Source organism: Corvus kubaryi, unplaced genomic scaffold (genome assembly GCF_017639235.1).
Source record: "Corvus kubaryi isolate FWS band 111438036 unplaced genomic scaffold, C.kubaryi_AGA036_p1.0 37142, whole genome shotgun sequence".
Lineage (NCBI taxonomy): Eukaryota > Metazoa > Chordata > Aves > Passeriformes > Corvidae > Corvus > Corvus kubaryi.
The window spans coordinates 422,237-442,014 of record NW_024581036.1 but is presented as its reverse complement, the minus strand read 5'-3'; the positions used below and the strand labels follow the sequence as shown (position 1 = coordinate 442,014).

Below are 19,778 nucleotides of genomic sequence, written 5' to 3'. Positions count from 1 at the left end.
ACACTGGTCAATATAAGCAAACACTGAAAAGGATGGGAAGCTTTCACTAGCATAATTTAGAGGAAATTAAAAAAAATAATCTTTTTCCTTTGCTTCTCCTGAGCTACTTGCACACTGTGTGCAAACAGTTTGAAATTCCAAAAGTTTCAGTGTCTGGTCAAAGAAAATCAAGCAACCCTGAAGGATAAGGAGACTTGACTCAAAATGGAAAGCTTTTTGCTGTTTTTATTTAATACATTTTTCTAAGACTTTACCTATTTTAATCTGCAGGCAAGACATAATTGAAAAACAGTGTGTTCCCATGGCTGTTTTATTAATCATGATAAAATTAGATTTATCAAAAAATTCGTCTTCTTGTATTTGCTTAAAAGTTTTAAATATGTAAATACACAGTAAGCCTATTCTGAAGAACACAAAAGAAGTAATATTTTTATGACAGCTGCCAAGGCAGCTCCATTAATTAGCCTTCTTCGTTACAGCAGGAAAATACTTATTACCACAGGCCTGGGCCTTAGGGTATATCACCGTGTCCCGCAGCCATAGAGAGGAGGAGGAGAGAAGATCCAGCAGGCAGGAATTGTGCAGCAAGATTGATTTATTTAATTATTTTACACACTCTTTTATAGACTTTTTTCTTCATAGTCTAATTGGACAAAGGATCAGCCACCCCTTGGGGTGATTGGCTAAAATCCTAAAACATCCATTGTCAAAATATTTTTCTACTATACCATAAACAAGACTTTTCAAGGTTGCAGGTGGCTTGGTTGTTTACGTAACTCTGCTACCTCTTCTGTGAGAGAGAAAAGTCTCTCATGGACTTAGAAAATAGCAAGAAAATCCTTGCTAGCAGCATTTTTTATATCTACAATTCCCCCTTTTTGTTTTATAAGATAACAACTCTACTATTAATCCTAAATAGAAATCTACATCAGTTATTAATTCTAAATATGTCCTTAAGGCTTTAACTATCTGACTCCATAACAAGAAATTTAAAGTTCAGTCTCGGCTTGTGGAAGGACCATCCCAGTCTCTGCTTGTAGAAGGACCATCTGCCTGATGGTTGACATCTTGGTCATCATCAGAAGAGTCATTAGGCTGATGATCTACATTCTGGTCGCAATTTGGATGGTTGGCGTTCTGGTCATCATTTGGAGGTTGCCTGTTCTGCCTCTGGTGCTGTAGGTCAGGGCAAACACATTTTGAAGGTAGCCACCGTACCCCAGTATCTGTGGAAATGCAAGCATACCCACGACCCCAAACAATAAGCTCATGCGGGCCTTGCCACTGGTTAGTGAGTAAATTCTGTACCCAGACTTTTGCCCGGGGCAGTTGTCTCTCGCCTGCAGACTGCAGTGAGAGAAAATGATTCAGAATAACAGGATTATTAGAATTTTGTGGTATTGTAAGGTGATTAATTGTATTCAAAGCTTTTTGAAGCCGACTTTTTGTAGTCGGCTTCAGTAACCAAATTCAAAGGTTCCTGTGAGAATCGCTGAAAAGCCATGATAACAGCCCTTAATTCAACTAACTGAGCAGAGTCTGACTCGGATTGCTGTGTTAATCAACCACTGCAAAGGCAGTGTAGGATACTGCGCGCCCTTACGCACAGTGACCCCTGCTAAAAATTTGTCCCAATCCGTACGCCTCAAGCTGCCAACACGTCCCGTCCACGAAGGTTAAGGGAAGTGGTAGTAACATAAGGCCTAATTGTAGCTGTGTGCCCCTCTGAGTCCTTCACCACCACAGGCCGTTCGCTTAAATAGCTCTGTGTGGTTCCTCCTAATCCTGCGATGGCCGATCCTACTGGGGTTAAAGGCCATGAGGGAGGCCACGCAGAGAAGGAGATGATAGTTACATCAGCACCCGTATCAATCAAACCTTGAAGCTGAGTCCAGGGCGGACGGGCGTTCGGCAGGATCAGGGTACATGTCATCTGTGGCCTTCGATCAGACATGTCTGCAGTCCAGAAGGCCGGCAGAAGTCCCATAGATCCACTGCCGTTATCTTCGTGAGTTTGTTGTTCTATCCTGGGGACACAAGACTTAAAAGGCACTAATTTAGCAAGGCAGGTTTTCTCAGGAATAGTTACGGGGGGTTTTTGCATGGAGACCATAGCGCAAATCTGACCTTTAAGTCAGCGTCAATAACTCCTGAGTGCACTAAGATTCCTTGATGGGCAACATCAGGTTTTCCCACCAGCATTGCACTGGATCCCTGGGCTAAGGGTCCATATGCATCCAAGGGAGCCTTATAAATACTGCTAGAGTCTAAGACGACTGCGGCTGTGGTGTGGACGTCAAAACCGTCTGATCCCTGGGTGCCATCTCTAGGGTGGCTGGGTAGGCCTGTGCCTGTACCTGTGCTACTCTCTGGGGGAGCGACTGCATTGGAGAGCAATTCCCCCTCCTTGCACCCTGGTGGAAGTTTCCCGACAAAGGCCGACCATCGGCATGAGTCTGGGATCTACAATAGTCCGAGCAATGCCCTGGCCTGCCACACCTCTTGCAGTGAGGGATCGGTGTGTTCTCTTTTTGGCTCGGCTTAGGCCGCTTCCGTTTTTTCACCTGTTTTGGTTGCTTTGGTTCACGACCAGAAGATGCTTGAACAGGCTGCAGGAACGCAGCCAAAGCAGACCTTTTCTGATTCCCAGATCCCACGTTAGCGCAGGCTTCAACTATGTCTGTTACCTCAGGATCCCCTGGTAAGGCATCTATGATTTTTCTGCACTCCTCATTTGCGTTATCTCTCACTAACTGCCTTAACAACATCTGTCTCAACCCATCATCCTCAACCTGCTTCTCGAGAGAAGCAGTGACTTTCTCTACAAAAGAGAGGAATGACTCTGATTTCCCTTGAACTATTTCAGTATATCGCTTTCTGGGTGCTGACAACTCTATGGTTTTCAACAGGGCAGCCATGCCGACCTGTTGAGCTTGCTGCAGGACGCTACAGGACAAAGTACTCTGTAGACTGGGGTCAGAGAAGGGACCAGTCCCCATCAAAGCATCCATTCCTGCTGTCCATCTAGGATCGGCAGCTGGGAGCTGCATATTCCCTAATGCAGCCTTGTTGGCCAGCTTTCTCCAGGTTTTCTCAAAAACTGTACATTGTACAGGTTGAAATAGAATTTGACCTCAGTGTCTGATATCAAATGGAGCAAGCAAATCTGTATTTATCACCCTTATTATCTGCATAACCTCAGCAGAACCTAGCCCATATTGTGCCACCTTGGATTGCAGGTCCTGGGCCACTTTCCAAGCAATCACCTCATGCTTCTCATGCTCCCCTGAATTTGGGAGAGCCTTATACACTGGGAAAGCTCAGATCTCCCCTATTGGGGAATCACTACCATCCTGAACTTCTGGCACAGCCTGTGGATGAAGTGTAACAGCTCCGCGGTTACCTCCAGAATCCTCAGATCTATTTGGCATTCCAGGTGTTTCCAATAGCCTCCAGTCACCCTCCTCCAATGCTCGCATCTTAACTGACTCTAAGAAGCGACTGTAGTGGGTTGGACGCACTGTTACCGTGCAGTCCGGAAAGGTCCAGGGGCGAGACCGGTGCAGCCTTTTTCTTCGCCGCGCGGCTACAGCCGCCTGACGACCTGGGGCCAGAACCTCATCTGCCTCACTGCCTGACGATGAGTCATCAGGCAAAGGCAACTCTGAGGTGCTGGGAGCGAACAGAAATGGACAGGGAGGGGCACTTTGGCTAAGTTCGCTAGAGCCAGAACAGACAGTAGAGACTGCAGTTGGCTGCGCCGCAGTTTGAACAGCAGCTTCTTTACGGGATTCCGTCTCGGCCGGTCCCGACTGAGCTGGTACTGAAGCTGCTACCGCTGTCTCTGGGGCTACAGCCGCGCCCAGCACTGCGCTTGTCTCTTGCACCTCGGCAGCGCTAGGCACCGTTGCCGAAACCGCTGCTGTTTCTCGCTCCCCGGCCGCGTTCGGCACCGCCACTGCTTCCGGGTTTTCCCGCGGCAGCGCTACTTCCGGGTTCACCGCTGGCCGCGCCGTTTCCTGGTTTGGAGCCGCATCTCCTGCGGGTGGCACGGGCTTGGCACACCCCGCACGGCAGGATGCCTCTGGCATCCCGTGCAGTAGCAAGCTGAACAGGTCCTTCACCCTTCGGTATATGTTCGGTAACTCTGTCAGCAAAGGCAGATGCTGTATTAAAAGGTCGATGGCTTGGTTCTGCGACTGCACAGAGTAGTCCAGCGGCAAGGAGGGCAGCAGACCACACCTAGGCAGTCTCGGTGCATTCATGCCTGGCGCTACGCCAGCTAAGAAGTTAGATCCAGGTGCATACGCAACCGGGCTAGGAGCCGCTCTGGGGGTCCAATTCGCTGAGCCTCTAATTTGCGGCCCTGGATAAGCCGTGGTTGCCACCAAGCCAAGCGGCAAGGCAGGCTGTGCACCCTCTCGCTGCCCCGACACCCCCGCCTCTGCCGGCGCGGGGTCCCTGGAGGCCGCGGAGTCCTGCGAGTGTGCAGGGTGAGGTGGTGCAGGCTCTGCCTGTGGAGCCAGGGGGGTTTTTCCGAATCCACCATCATTTGCCCCGGAAGCCCGGTCAGCGGGGCCCCCCTTGGACATTCCTCCGTCACTCATCACCGAAATAGGCGATCCAGCTCTGCTGCTACAGTCAAGGTCTGTCAGCAGAATAAATAACGAATGCCAGGTTTTGTATAATTCTAACGCTGCCGGCTCCCCAGACAGGAGCTCATGTCGGACAGCACAGCCAAGTTCCTGCCATAAGGCAAAGTCCAGGGCAGTATCTCTGTCCATGGAAATCCCTTTTAAGGTAGCCCAGTCTAATAATTCCTGAAGTGAGTTATCAGGAATGGAGGTGTGCATTATACTAAACACACCTTTCCAGACCAGTACCACAGCGTCGGTTTGTGAGCCACTGTTCGCAATTTCTCAGTCCTGTCGGACTTCCCGGTCCCGGGGGGGAAGGGGAACAGCGTACCTCTAGAGAAATTCGGCTTGGCTCGCAGCAGCAGGACACTTCGCAGTGTGCAGATCACGTCGGGCAGCACCAAATATTACCGCAGGCCTGGGCCCTAGGGTATATCACCGTGTCCTGCAGCCAGAGAGAGGAGGAGGAGAGAAGATCCAGCAGGCAGGAATTGTGCAGCAAGATTGATTTATTTAATTATTTTACACACTCTTTTATAGACTTTTTTCTTCATAGTCTAATTGGACAAAGGATCAGCCACCCCTTGGGGTGATTGGCTAAAATCCTAAAACATCCATTGTCAAAATATTTTCTACTATACCATAAACAAGACTTTCCAAGGTTGCAGGTGGCTTGGTTGTTTACGTAACTCTGCTACCTCTTCTGTGAGAGAGAAAAGTCTCTCATGGACTTAGAAAATAGCAAGAAAATCCTTGCTAGCAGCATTTTTGTATCTACAATACTGAGATATTTGATCTTCTTTTTCCCACGGCCTCTGCAAAAGGAGTATGTTGTGCACTTTTTCACAAGGATACTTGCAAGCACAGATGTGGTTTTTAAAATAATAATAAACAGAATTATGCCTTTTTTGCTGGAAAACAACATTGAAGGTTGTGTTATTGTGAAACAGAACATAATATGAAAATTCTTTATTTCCCCTTGTAACATGCAGTTTGAGTGAGCAACTTCAGTTATTCTGATTATTTTTCCTTAGCTGTTGTCTAAATGTTTATTGTTGAATATAATTTGTCTTTTGGAACTTGCATATAGAATTTATAGGCTCCTCTTTCTCCCATTATAAGGCATAATTCATGTGTGTATGCTTTCCTGCAAAAATAGGTAATTTGAAAGTCTGATTTCTTGATCTGGAACACCTACTTTACTTGAAGGGCAAGGCTCTGGAAGCTCATGGTGAAGTATTTGAATGAGAGAATTAAATCCAATGACATTTTTTGTTGTGTTAAATACCTTAATAAGTAACACCAGTACAACATTTTTTTATTGGACGATTGCTGCTTTAAAATTTGTAGAAGTATTAGAAAGAAAAACTGAAGTCTTTTCTTGCAAGGTGGAGAAAATAATAGAATTATCCACAAAATGTAAGAAGAAAAGCAGATTCAAGTTACAATTTTTCACAAAAGCGGCATAATTCTACCAGCATTACATACCACCAGAGAGCTGTTAAAAGTTTATTTGATTACAGGATTAGCCAGGCCAGAAACACTTTTTAACTTTTATTTTCCTTCAGAGGCTGTTGCTCCAAGAGGGAGGTACCTTCCTGCGTGCTTTGTGCAGGGGCGAGGGGGCACTGTGATGGCCACAGGCCAGGCCTGCTCCCACTGCCCGTGGCGTTGTGCCAGAGTGGCTCAGTGCTTATCCACAGTGTGATGGAAATGGGAAACTTGGGGCTCCACTGTGATTCAGGACAGTTTTCCCTGGCCCAAATAACAGTGTGTTTGGTAGTCATCCAAAAGCTGCTGCTGTGTGTTCAGCTGGACAGTTGCGGTCTCTGCTCTTGTAAAATCCACAATCATTTTCTGGGCATCTGAGAAGAGAGGAGCAGGAAGGATATTTAGCTTGTGGTTCTTCAGAGAAACAGCCAGTACTGTGTTTTGAGGTATGTCTGTGTATCTATATATATATATATCTGTGTGTGTGTGTGCTGCCTCCTCAGTGGATCATTCAAACTAGGTACATGCAAGGCAAAGATCCTTTGCACAATTTAGTAGCACATTTTAGCTTTTTCCTTTTTGGTTGCAGAAATTGCGTATGTTTTGTTTGATGAAAGAATGTGGTTTACAAGACCCAGTTCTGGGTCATATTTTATGTGTATCTAATCCTGTTACCCTCTTGAAAAGGCACAGAATGTTAGAACGTGTACTTTTTTTTGAGAGGTGATAAGGAATTTGTATTCTGTTGTCTGTACATGCTACCATGTTTTCAGAAATCCCTCCCCTAAAGCTAAGAAGTCTAAAGAATTGGTGTAACCTTAGCCATTATCTTGGAAAGCAAATGTAATGTTATCAATTTATTTTCTAATCTGACAGGAAAATAAATCCTTTAATGTATTCCCTATATGCCATGTTAAGCAGATCTTCTCTAAAGAAATCCTTGGTGTAGCAGCTTACTGAATAATTCACATGATTCAGAGATAGAGCTAGAATATGTAGGTGAGTATTTTAAGTATTGGTTAATAACCAGAACTGGTGTCCTGGACAGGTGTGAATGGTGAAACCAAAGCTGTCCGTTCATATAATTAGAGTTAACACTGTATAAGATGATGCAAATGATTTCCTTGTAAAGATAAAACATGTGGAAATGAATAAAACCCCGAGCAACCACTGGGGGTTTTTATTTACCCATCTCTTATTCTTCAAGAAAAGGACTAGTGAAAATGTTCCCTGATGGGGATGACGAGGTGTGTTCTCTTTGCTTGTCTCATTTACCTTGGTTGGTATTTTATTTATGGTCTCAGATGGGAAGTTGTGCTTTGGTTCTGTGCCTTGTCTTAAGGCAGGTACTTTCTGGGTATATGGGAATGATGGAAAACACACAGGCTGTGGCCACACAACCAGCTCTGGTGTGCTGAACATCTTATTGATTGTTGTGCTTGCCTGCAGCTCCATTCTGTTCTGCTGCAGCGATGTTACACCTGCCATGCTATCGTGGTGGCATCCTCTTCTGGGACTTGGCAGAGTAACTTATCTGTGCTTAACAAGATCTATCCTCAGTGCTCAAGAGACTTGCAGGTAACAGTGGGTGCTGAAGCTTTCTCTTACTGGGGATGTTCTGGCTTTTGATTCAGCCTTTACCATATGTTCTCTCCTTAGGGCAGAATTATCTAGTTCTTTGGTTCTGTTACCATTACTGCTGGCGTATTTGCCTTTGAGCTAGGGGCATTGCAGAGTAGGCCCTAGCCCTAAAGGCATCCATCAACTCAATGTACCCTTGTTTGTAACTGTGAGTGCATGTGACTTGAGTGATCTTTGCTGATTGCTGCATGGTCATTTGCTCTGTTGAATGTTCTTTTTTCCCTGGTCAAGTACAGAAGAGTCCTCTCTGAGGTATTTATAGTTACGCAGCGTTATATGTAGGGCTTTAGCACAGACATTTTGCCTCTCTAGTGCACACATCCTATGTCTGCCTGAGGACCATGGATGGCAGGACTTAGTTGCAGTCAGCTGATGGGGAAAGCAATTTTTGTATTGAACTATGAGTGCTTATATTTTGAGTTTTGTAAGGTGAAAATTGAGATGAAATCTCAGGGCTAAGCAGAGAAGAGAAATCATGGAGTTCTTGTTCCTCCTTCGACTGTTACAGCATTTGGCTTACATCTTCCTCGGGACTTCTGGAAGAACTAGAAAAAAAGTGCTGACAAGGACAAAAGTAGCTGGCCTTATACCAGCACACTGCTAATATTTAAATGGTGTAGAGGAAAGGTACTTGAGGATTGCAAGAGATAGTGGGAAATCAGAGGAAAGTGTGCAGAGCAACCTGCTGAGAAGGGAATGCTGAGGGAGGAGTCTTGGAATTGTGTAGTTTCTCCAGGTGGATGATGACAGGTACTTGAGCACTGACTATCCTAGCTAAAGACAGCTGATTTTAAGCACTGACATAAAGTGGAGTAAACACCCATATCAAGGTTACTGACAGCACATGTGCTTCCTGATGCATTCCATGTTTTTATGCAGGGGCCATATATTTTACGGTTTTCCTGGAGTCTGTGTGTTTGGGTAAGATCTCACATTTAACACATGAAGGGAGGAAGTGGGAAAAATCCTAACATGTGGACAGAAGAGCCTATATTTATTTGCTCTATTTAGTTTTCAAACAATTTGGCACCCTAAGGGTTCTTGACTGCATGTCCTAGAGAGTCTCTGCCTCAATTAGTCTTTACCAAAAGTGTCCAGCTACCCAAAGCCACTGTATGTCTCACTAATGTTACTCAAGAAGACTGGTGATAGGATGATAATAGGAATTGATTTGTTTGTTTTGCTGAGAGATTGCAAAAGGCTGCACAGTAAATTGGGAGGGGTGAAAGGGAGGGAAAGCCTAAAACATAAAGCCAGTATAGTGCAGACAGAAGCTGAAAATTGGATGATGGGACTGTCTCGGCGTGATATGAGGCTGCTTTATTCCTTAACCGTCTGCTTAATGCCCAACGACACTGTATCTTTAAGATGGCCCCGGGGGCCGGGGCCGCGGGTGCGGGTCGGTTCAACGGCTCAGCGGAAGGGCTCTGGTTGCAGCGGCGCTCCACCGTTCTCTGCAGGGAGTGCACCGGGGGCGCTGCACTGCTTCTTCGTGGTTTTTGTTTGTTCTCGCTAACTGGAAAAAAAGTTTTGTTGGTTTATTTTCCCTTCCCTCCCCCTGGCCTCCCAACCTTCCTTCCCTTCTCTCCGGTCTGGGGAGCCTGCGGGGTGGCGCGGGCGGGCCCGCGGGGTGGCCCCAGCTGGTCCGAACGCCGGAGAGAGCCAAGCCGTTGAGCAAGGGGACACAGAGGTCCGCCAGCTTCGCCTGCTGTGACGAGAAGGACCAGTGCTGGAGAAAGCAGCGGGTTTTTTCTATCTGTTCTCCAGTTTCACCTGCTGTGGGGAGGAGGACCGGTGCTGGAGAGTCGAGCGGTTTTTTTTCCATCTGCCCTGCTCCAGGCTGCTGCGTGGACTCCCCTTACCCTTCCTGGAGACTGGGGGGACCAGTTGCCAGCCCGTGTATTTTTTCCTTCTCTAGGCATTTGTTGTATTTTGAGGTTTTTTTCTGTTCTGCCCTGTTTTGTTCTGCATTAATAAACAGTTCAGTTTCTTTCTACTTTCACCTGCTGTAAGCAATTTGTCTCATTGGCGGAGGAAAGGGGGAGGCCCTCTCCCTTTGGAGGAGGTGCTCATTCCAGAGCGTTTCCTCCTAAAATTTTGTCTCCAAAGAACCGAGACAGAGCAAATTTTTTTCTGAAAACTGCAAGCTCACTGTATATAGCAGAGAAAAATTAGCTGCAAGAGTAGAAGAGGGCATTGAGACTGCAGAGTCATTATGTCATGTTTTCTGCAGCTCCGGTGCATTCTGGACTCTATTCAGCAGGGTCAGAGTGAGCTGCTGGAGGCAGAGTGAGCAGCAGAACCGTGTCCCTGGCGCAAATATCCAGCAAACAGATAGTCAACAGGGGAGTTTCCAGACTCAGCCCTTGTAATGTGAGGTGTATGTACCTAACTCTAGGGACTGGTGTTACACCTAGGAAATGATTTATGCTTGCAGTGTGCTCTTGCAGCTTGTTGGCTTACCATACTTCTGTGAACCACGTGCAGGTAATTCTGCCTGTGGTTTGACATTGATGCTTATGAGGAAATTGCAGACACTAGGCTTTGCATAGAAACGATTTGGCATCTGAAGTCCTTTTCTTGTTGTGCTGTCCTTTGCATTGCTCTGTTAATGATCTTACTGGTGCTTTTTGAAACCTGTAATTACAGTGGTCTCTGTGATTGATGGGAGCCAGCATTAAAGGATTAATCCTGAGTAGAACTGAATATTTTGTGATCCTTGAAGTATCAACATCAGCATGCATTGGCACATTGCTGATTAGCTTGATTTAGTAGTTGGCAGCCAGCACAAGGCTTTTTCTTTAGATAGTGTGCACTTCAGCCACTGCAGAGGGACTCAGTGTGAGAATTACTATGCTATAGGATTAAAAAAAAAAAAATCCATGGCTCCATGCCTTCCAGGTATCAGTTGACACAGCAGAAGGCTCAAATCAGTGGTGCTCTGGGTTTCATCTGAGTGGAAGTAGTAATTCTGATTCAGTGGCAGTCTTGTGCTTGGAGGAACCAGTGTTCAGAAAACAATTACAGAACCTACTATAATTGAATAGGATGCTTAATTTTTGATATATTTGCTCTTTAGATGTTTGTGTCCTGATTACCTTTCTTTTCCACCTGCTTTCCATTCCTGTCTTCTTCAAAAAAATAGTTTACATAGTCTGTGTGTGTGTGTGTATATATATACATATACATGCAAACACATCCATCCGTCCATCCATGCACACCCAAATACTGATGACCAGAACTTGTGCAGCTTATAAACACTCCACTTTTGTTCATGTGGATCCTGAATATAATGACTTCAAGTGGCCTCTGCCTGTGTGGTTAGTTTAACATTGCATGCTCTGTCTGACACCTTCCCTGTCTTAAACCAACACATTGTCTAGAATTTTGACAAGCGTATTCTAATTTATTTAATGCTGCAGCTGTAGTTGCCTGTTCACAAGTGCTTTCCTTGTATCTTTTGAAAAAAAATAGGCTGTCAAAGAGATTATTCTAGAACCAAAAGGTGTTAGTAGAAATGTTGCATGGGATGCCTTCAGCCCTGTGCTTGGTATGTCTTGATTTTACAAGTGGTTATGTGATAAGATCCACTGAGGTTAGCAGGGCTTTTTAAGTGATGGAGGAACTACTTTCAAGAATCACAGCTAGCTGTGTCAGAGCCCAGTTTCCTTTTTTTGCTCATAGCATAGTTGCCACAGTGGTCAGCTTAGGGCTATTGGAGCAGTTTTCTGAGTATCTGCTTTGAGTGACCAGTTGCTGTTAAATCAGACTCCCCATTTTGAAAGCCCCTTGAACATATGAAAATCTCTATTTTGAAAAAAAGATTAAGATGAATTATATATGTAGCATTTTGAAATGTACCTAGACAAGCTCTTTGCTCAGCACCTATAATTACAGTGTTCCAATCCTGAATAGAGGGTTTCAAAAGAAGATAACATTCAAAGCTACTCATTAGTTGTGTTACTGTGTGTCAGCCTTTTTAATAAAGAAAAAGTGCATTCTTTCTTCACCAAAATACAAATACAATAGAGATAATGTCACTTCCCAAGGAAGGGTTATTTAAAACTAGAGTGATGCTTGTGCCTACTAATTAAAAGTTAATAAATCTGTAAAAAATGGGGTTTCTAAACCAGATTTGAATGAGTTTGCCACTGTCACTTGTAACTGAGGTCTCTTTGGTAAGGCACACAGAAAGCCCTAGTATGTGTCCTTGCCTTCCCCTATTAACCTTTTGAACAGGTAGTGTAGTTAATGTGCTGTTTCTGTGATGCCACTCTCATTCATATATGGTCTAGGAGGCCACCAAGGGCTTAGTATTTATACATTTTATTCAGAATTTAAACACCCTATTTATTTAAAAGTTTTAAAATGAATTCTAAGTTCTGTACACTTCCACATGTGTTTCTGGTATGGCTGTAGAAATAGATTGAGTGCTAGTCAGTCCTTGCAGCTCAGACAGAGCCTCTTTTGTCATGTTGCAGCACAAAATGTTACACAGATTCTTAATGCACTTGACCTCAGTTACATCTAGATGATGTATCACAGACCAAAAAAAGCTGTTAAAGGAACCTTTTAATATTGCTGAGTCAAATGGCTCATTTCAGGAAACACTGGAAAAAATGGTGTTTGTGCAGTCTTTGTGGCAGCCTTCTGCATACATATTACAAAGCAGTCTTTAATTATGGAATCACATTATTACTTGTTTCCGCGGAACTCCTGCCTCATTAAGTGCATGTTCCTCCATTTGGAACACCACTTGGTGCTTTTGCTTTTCTCCTGTACTTTTAGAACAAATCTTAATTCTTTCTGTTTTCTGCAAACTGTGTAAAACTGCCCTGAAAATACAGACTTTTCTATATCAGTCATTCTTAAATTATCTTGCTTGTTTAAGAAGTCATATTTCAGAGCCCTGCAGTAAAATGGATGGGCGCTTTCACTGTAGAGGGGGAAAAAAGTTATTTAAAGTCCGAGTAACTTTACATGTAGGTATCCAGTGGAAGCTGCTTGGGGTCACTGTGGAGTCATCAACACTCTGCTCTGGCCCCGTGTGAGTAATTTGGGCATGGGGAAAGGGGTTGATTACCAGAACCTGGCTAGAGTGGGGAAAGAAACAGTTGTCTAAACTGTGCATCAGGAAACTGGAATTTAAACTGCTCAGAAAACTTAACTTTAACTTTTTCTTTCCTGGAATGTCAGAGTCTTTTTACTTTATTCAAGATTGATATATCACCCTATTTGAGTGTTAAAAGCTTAGGTTACCAAAAATTGAATTGATTTGTTATCTGGTTAAAATAAAATTCCCCAAAGTAATCCTTCATGTGTGTGACATGTAGAAACTCCAGAAGAACTCTCACTGATATCTGATAGGAATGCCTTAAATTAAACTTGATTTTTAGAAGTGAGTGGCATTCATCTCTGTATTATTGAAGCTTTGCATTGTATTCTTTGATTTGCTGTTTCTTGAAAGGAAGCTGCCTATGGTGGTATTGAAAGAGGGGTTTTTTAGCTATTAAAGCTTAACTAGTGCTGCTCCTAGACTTTTCAAAGTTGTGAGCCTGTTTGACGAGAACTCTTAGCATCAGGTGAGACTGTGATGAATGTCATCTGACTTGAGATCTGTAAATGCTTCTGAAGATTTTATAGGGAGCTTGCAATAAATAATTTCTCTGTGCCTCAGTAACCCTTCTGTTCTGGCATAACTAATCCTTTGCTATATGGTACTAGAATTGGGAAGGTGAAGATTGTAGACTAGGAGGTGTTTGGACATTAAAATAGTAGGAGCCTGTAAAGGAGAAGGGAGACTGTTCATTTAATACTTTCTCTTGAAAAGTTGTGATTGGCAGGGCTGAGTGTGGTGATGTGGTTGGAAAGTGGTGGTCCACTGGTGAAGCTCCAATTGACTTTGTGGGCTCAGGACCACATATGAGAGTAACAGGAAAAACACTTGAGGATTTGTTTAGGGAGTGAATGGGAACATGTAGATTCTCAGCAGAAGAAAGCAAAGATACTTTTCAAGCATATTTTCATCACTACGGAGAAAAGAGTAACTCACTTTATGGTTTCCTGACGCAAGTGTCCAAGATGGATCCTTAACTCCTGTGAACTGGTGGCATTTCTTGGCATTGTGGTAGAGCTATGCTGATCTGTCCTAGCTAGAACTCAGGCCTTCGAGTATGAAATCTGATGGAAGAAGAAAAAAGTTTCAGGCAATTTTTTTCCTCATAGAAAGCTTCCAACCATATTAACTCTTACAGTGTTGCTGCCAATAAACTGAAAATTTGTAAGAGCAGATAATAAAAGGATATGGTTTAATGTTACTTGCAACTGGATAAACTGACTAAACTCCTGAAAATCAGAACTGCTATGAGGGAGGCATTGCCTGTGAATGAGAATGTGGAACAATTAAAAATTTGCAGGCTCATACTAACAGAAGTATCTTGTCATGAGGATAAAGGAATTACTTGAATAGGAGCAGTGGTAGCAACACTGATCTCTCTTGAAAGTCAGGGTTTTTTGTTTGTAACATATTTTCTTGCACTGTTGGTACCATTGCAGGGTTTTGAGTTGCACCTTTAAAAATGTGTTCAAACATTAAAAAATGGATAACAGGATCAGTTAGAAAACCAAACAGAAGCGTTGAGGCTCTTTCACTGCAGAAATACTGGCAGCACTCAGTGTACTTTTCGTGTGAATTCCTGCCCCTGAAACTGGAAGATTAAAGTTGAAAGGGTACATGCTCCTGGAAAACTAGGCTCTTTGCTCCCATTAAAAGTGTTGAATGTGTATCTGCTCCTTTTTTGCGCAGCAGGGAAGGTGCCTTACAGATCTGTTGTTACTGCCTCTTCAGTTCTGAGCCGTAGATCATTTCTCATGTGTAAACAATCTCAAATATTCTGGGGGTTTTAGAACTCATTAAACTTTCCATTTCACTAGAAGTGGTAAGAGAGGCTATCAAAAAGTATCAAAGCAGATGATAAACGATCTAAGGTCAAGTAAAGTGAGCACTGAAATTTCTGTCTTTTTAAGGAAATGGAAGAAGACTCTCTTCTTCCTTCACACAGACTGCAGTGAGCAGGCTGCTGGACCAGGAGGCTTCAAATGTGAACCGCAGTCCAAAATGTCAGTTAGCTGAGTGTAGCTTCAGGGCCAAGGCCTTCAGAGTGCAGCCACAGCTCCTGCAGCTCAGCTTCATCACATGCGGGTGGGTGAACAACCAAAATCTTGGACTGTCCATTATCTTCAGTGAGCAGGTCAAAGAAAGGTAAGTGCACAAGGCTGGAAGAAATTGCAAGAGATACAATGCAGACCTTGGTTGTGGAAGCAGGTTCCCTGAGATAGCTCCATCCTGTTTACCTGTTTCTTTTTGACTGTCCAGTGAAGGCAATTTACAGCTTCAGAGGGTTCCTAATTTAGTTAGATTGTCCTAAATCGCCTTTGCAAGTCTTTCAGACATGTTGAACAACTGCTAGCTTTATACTTTGGAGGGTTATCTCCTGGGCTAAGGCATGTCTGTGTGTCAGACAACAGTTAACAGTATGAGTTAACAGTATGATGTCTCTGACAGAAGAGCTCTGGAAAACCTATTAGGAGCCAGCCACCTAATCAGTGGAAGCTGAATATTCAGTTGTTCACTTTGCTATTACTGTGGGGTGTAACTTGCCTCCACCTAAGAGGCAGCACATCAGAGAGGAGTGTGGGCTTGCACTACAACTCCTGCTGAGAGTGTTATGTACTTGGACTCAGCCTGTTGGGTCTCAACTAAGATGTTGGTGGATGAAGCTCTGTGTGGAAACATTTCCTTTTTGCTGCCTCTGCAGCAGCACTATTGCAGCACTTTGAATCAGTGAGTTTCATGGCATTGATTTTTGGATGATTTTGAATGTGATGAAATACTTGTAAACACTCTCAGCTCAGTGTTTTCTGGCTGCTCACATAAAGCATTGCAAAGAAGCGAGCCTCGGGCTCACTAACCCTAACCCCCTGAGTGCTCATTCAACCCCCCCCCCCCCCCTCGATTATAGCATGTATGTGCTGCCCTTTTCCAGTAAATATGCTATATTGTAATAGAAAACTAGGTCAGACCAGTTTGTTTTGGTTGGTTTTTTACAGAAGTAGATTTGCTGATGTGGGCCATCTGTCTTTCAGATATTATAATTAATTCACAGTTTGTTTTGGTAGTCTGAGTTAGGCTGACAGGTCTCCAGTTCCCTGTGTGGTTATCATCCTCTTTCCTTTTTATGGTGGTTAGTGGTTCTGTGCTTGCTTTCAGGCAGTGCTTTAGGTCTTCCCTCATTTCCTATGAGTTCACGGTGTCAGTGGTTTCATCTGTTAGTGTGTAGTTGGTTTCAGTCTGTTGGTTAGGGTTTTTTTTTAATGATAAGAAATTTGTAGTAAGATTTCATCTGTTTAAGTTGACTTACCTACATGAGTCCCTCCTTTAAACATATTCCTCTGGTCAGCACTGTAGTCAGTTGATGTCCCAGCTTTGTTTTACCATAAAATAGTTTTTCTCTGTATCTTTATTCCACCTTTAGCACTTTTCTGCACTTTCTTGGCTTCCTATGAAGGAACTGACCTGTCTGGAGTTGCTTAAAAATCTGTCTTTTTTTCTTTGGGATTCACTGCCCGTAATCTGCTCTACTTGTTCCTTCCTTATATTTGAATAGTTGATGTTATCATTTCACGATTACCATTATCCAACCCATCTTCCACCTTCAGATTTCCAAGCAGTTTCTCCCTTTTACCAAACGAGCTCCATCTTCTGAAGTGAACCATCCCCAGGGTGTTGGAAGATGCATCCAGTTATGCCAGTGAATTTTTTGGATAAGCTCAGCTATTTTTATATACATGCTCATCTCTTGGGGCAGGTGTGTACTGAAAGATGGAAAATACTGGGCCACTTCATTTTCCTATCAGATGTTACTGGAAAGCAGTTAGTGAAAGACTTTGGTAACCAGAGCTGTCAGTGTGACTCCTTGCAAGAACACTGACTTCACATAAAATCTGACAGCATTAACAAATGCCACTGTAGTTACAGGAAAGGGGTAGATAATTTTGTTCAGGGTAGACTTTAAAGACAGCTCCTGATTTTATCAGCCAGCAAATATTCAGAAGTCAAAATGCCAACATGTCGCAGTGCTAATCTTGTTTTCTCTGCGTCAAGCAGTTGGCATGGTGTTTTATTAGTAGTGTTTTCCAGAATGTGTCCCAGGTGTTCACTGCCGGCTGCGTGAGTCAGGGCTGTGATCTGGAAAATCTTGATGCTCCTAAAGTGGAGTTAACTGAGTGTAACTGTAGCAAGAGTGTAAATAGGTGTCTGGTGTTTCATGGCCATTTTAGCAACAAGTCTGTTTCCCTTTTATTATAACCACAGATGATAGGATGAGTCTGGAGTCTCTAAGGAGTAAATAATTGTGGGCCAAGCTGTAAAAATGCTGGAAATTCTGCTTGCTGGAGGTGCCAGGGTTGTGTGCTTGTCCATTATTTGCTCATCTGAAGCTTGAGGAAAGGGATCCTGCTGGTACCATTCCTCCTTGTCTCTTGGCTTGGATATGAACTGGGAGCTCCTCAGAGATTGGAGGGTGCTGAATGAGGTTTTGCTCAAAAGGGGAATATTATGTATGAGTTGTTCCATGGTTGTGTTTTGCTGACCATTACTAACAGTGTCTGGACAAGTAGCATCTTCCTAAAGAATGCTGAATCTTTCATGCATGGCTCTGCACCTGGGGGTGGGACCTTAGACAAATCTCGTTTAGCAAGTCTGACCGGCTTACCGCTATTTTCTTCTCAGATGTATGGAATTAACCAAAGATAATAAGGTCCACTCCTGGCCAGTATATTGTAAGAAATTACTTTTCATTTGCTGGTGTTGAGAGAAAAATAGAAATAGTTGAGCTTGACTTTCCTTCTGCTGTTCTCTGGTTACACCTCCATCTTCATCCTCAGTTATGACAGCAGTGTGCTGTAGAGACTTAAGTCTTTTTCTGCTTTCATAAAGTTGCCCCATGCTTAAAAGAAGGAGGTAGGGATGGGGTCCTTGCTTTCTGCTCATGATTCAGCCTCTGCTTCCTGTTAACTTTGGCAAGACACTGAATCTGTCCTTTTCTACCTTTCTGTGAAAGTAAATGTTTTCTTCTCTAGCTTTGGTAAAGTCAGAGATGAGAGTCCCATTCCTTTCAGTGAAAACCCTTATTTAGGATATGAGTACAGTGAGACATAGCAACATTCACTAGAAGTACAAGTTGCTTTTATTCCTGCTGACATTTATCTTCCCCCTATCTTTCCCCTGTGAAGCAATGAGCATCTTGAATAGCTTTGTCCAGCTGTGAGTTTTGTTACCCACATTTTGGCAGAAATTAGTTCTGCAGGTAGGGTGTGTGCTGATTGAAGATGATGGGCTGGAAAATGGTCCATTTGTTGGCTGTTGACTTGAAGCTGGGTAAGGAAGTCTGTACTTCTTCCTTCTCAGGCAGTTCAGTGCAATTTGTAAATGCCAACAATTTGCACTTTATAGGTGCTTCTCCCTTGCCTAGCCATTCCCAGGATTTGCAAAGCAGTAAGTAGTCCTCATTTATGCCATTGTGATGATATTATACCCATTGTAAGATATGGTTAGTAACTCAAGCACAAAGCAGTTAAGGACATGCCCAGGGTCCTGCCGTAAAACAGCTGTAGCACCAGAGAATTCTCCTCTGTGACAGCTCAACAGCACTTCCCTTATGCAGGTTTTCTGTGGTACATGATACCACGTTACCTGATACCGAATTAACAGGCCCCATCAGTCTGGTCTGCAGCTTGTAAGCACATCATTTGTTACTGTGCAGCTTAACTGTGGGATTCCTGGCAACAAGTAAGCTTTTGGCAAATTAGGTTGTATTATCTACATTGTTTATTTGCTGACTCCTTGTACTTAGGGCTATTGCTGTTTGTGTCTTTCCTAATTTTTGGCAAATCATCCCCAGTGAATCTAGCTACAAGAAAGGCCTTCTGCCTTCAGATCATCTTCTTTCTGTAAAGAAGGAAAGGGTTTTATTGTTTCTATGAAACTCTAATCGTAATGGACACCATAGTATAGCCTGTACTTCAGAGGAATCAGCTTTTCCATGGATATTCACTTTATACGAAAACAGGCATTCTGAAGGCCTGGGCTCTTTGGTAAGACATGGTCTGATGCAAATCAAGGGATGTAAGCTATAATGGCAAGAGAGGTTCTAGTCACCGGAAAAGATAATTTGGTATAACTTTGCACATGTTACTAAAAACGGAGGAGGAAGGCATCTTGTTATTAACATGTTGCAAGTCATGAGTCTTTAATTCATATAATAAGATTAAAGCTTTTGCCTTTAACAGCTGCCACTAACTGAGAGCTTTTTTTTTTCAGATTGTGGAAACCTGAAATAAAATTACCTGTGACTGACAAGGTGACAGCAACACCACAAGGTGGGTCTTCTGTTTTTGTTGGTCTTGTATCAGTCATTCCAGGGCTCCGGAAATGTTGTGCGTCTTGACTTTACTGAGATGGATTGCCTAATGAATCTCTGGGGCTTGTTCAAACAAACCCAAATAGTTTGACAGGACTCCTCCTATGCTTGCATGTACATGAGTTATGTATTGTAATGGTGTTCTAAACAAAGAAGATACATACATTTTCTGGGCTGTACGGTGAAGGTGTTTATGGCACAGAGGTGGAAACAAGTGAAAATAAAAACTCACTGGGGTTTTTGCCAACTTTTTTGTGTAGACTTCTGTTTTCTGTAGGAAATGTCCTCTTGTCAATGAGAGTTGAACTATCCAAAAGGCTGCTGCTGCTGAGCACAAGCACTGCAAGTTGAATCTGTGATGTGGCATTTTTTTCTTCTCACGCTTCAAATTTAGGATTCACATTTAGGAAAAATGTTCCAGGATGTGTGCTGATTACTTGTGTGTCAGTCACTACATGCTCACCTTGTCTGACGATTTGTTGCTCTGTTTTGTTGCATTGTTTTATTGAGGTTGTTTATGGGATATGCA

At 43.4% G+C, this 19,778-nt stretch overlaps 1 protein-coding gene across 44 annotated transcripts in view; it reads left to right on the top strand.

Moving 5' to 3' along the window:
- Positions 1–19,778, top strand: part of MAP2 (microtubule associated protein 2) — a 245,487-nt gene that overhangs the window by 37,453 nt on the left and 188,256 nt on the right. For 39 of the 44 annotated variants that reach the window (XM_042021393.1, XM_042021398.1, XM_042021397.1 and 36 more), the window contains one exon: positions 19,150–19,208. The exons of the other annotated variants lie outside the window; for them this stretch is intronic. The gene's annotated coding sequence lies outside the window, so the exon portion shown is untranslated. The remainder of the gene's footprint in view (positions 1–19,149; positions 19,209–19,778) is intronic. 44 annotated transcript variants of the gene reach the window in all.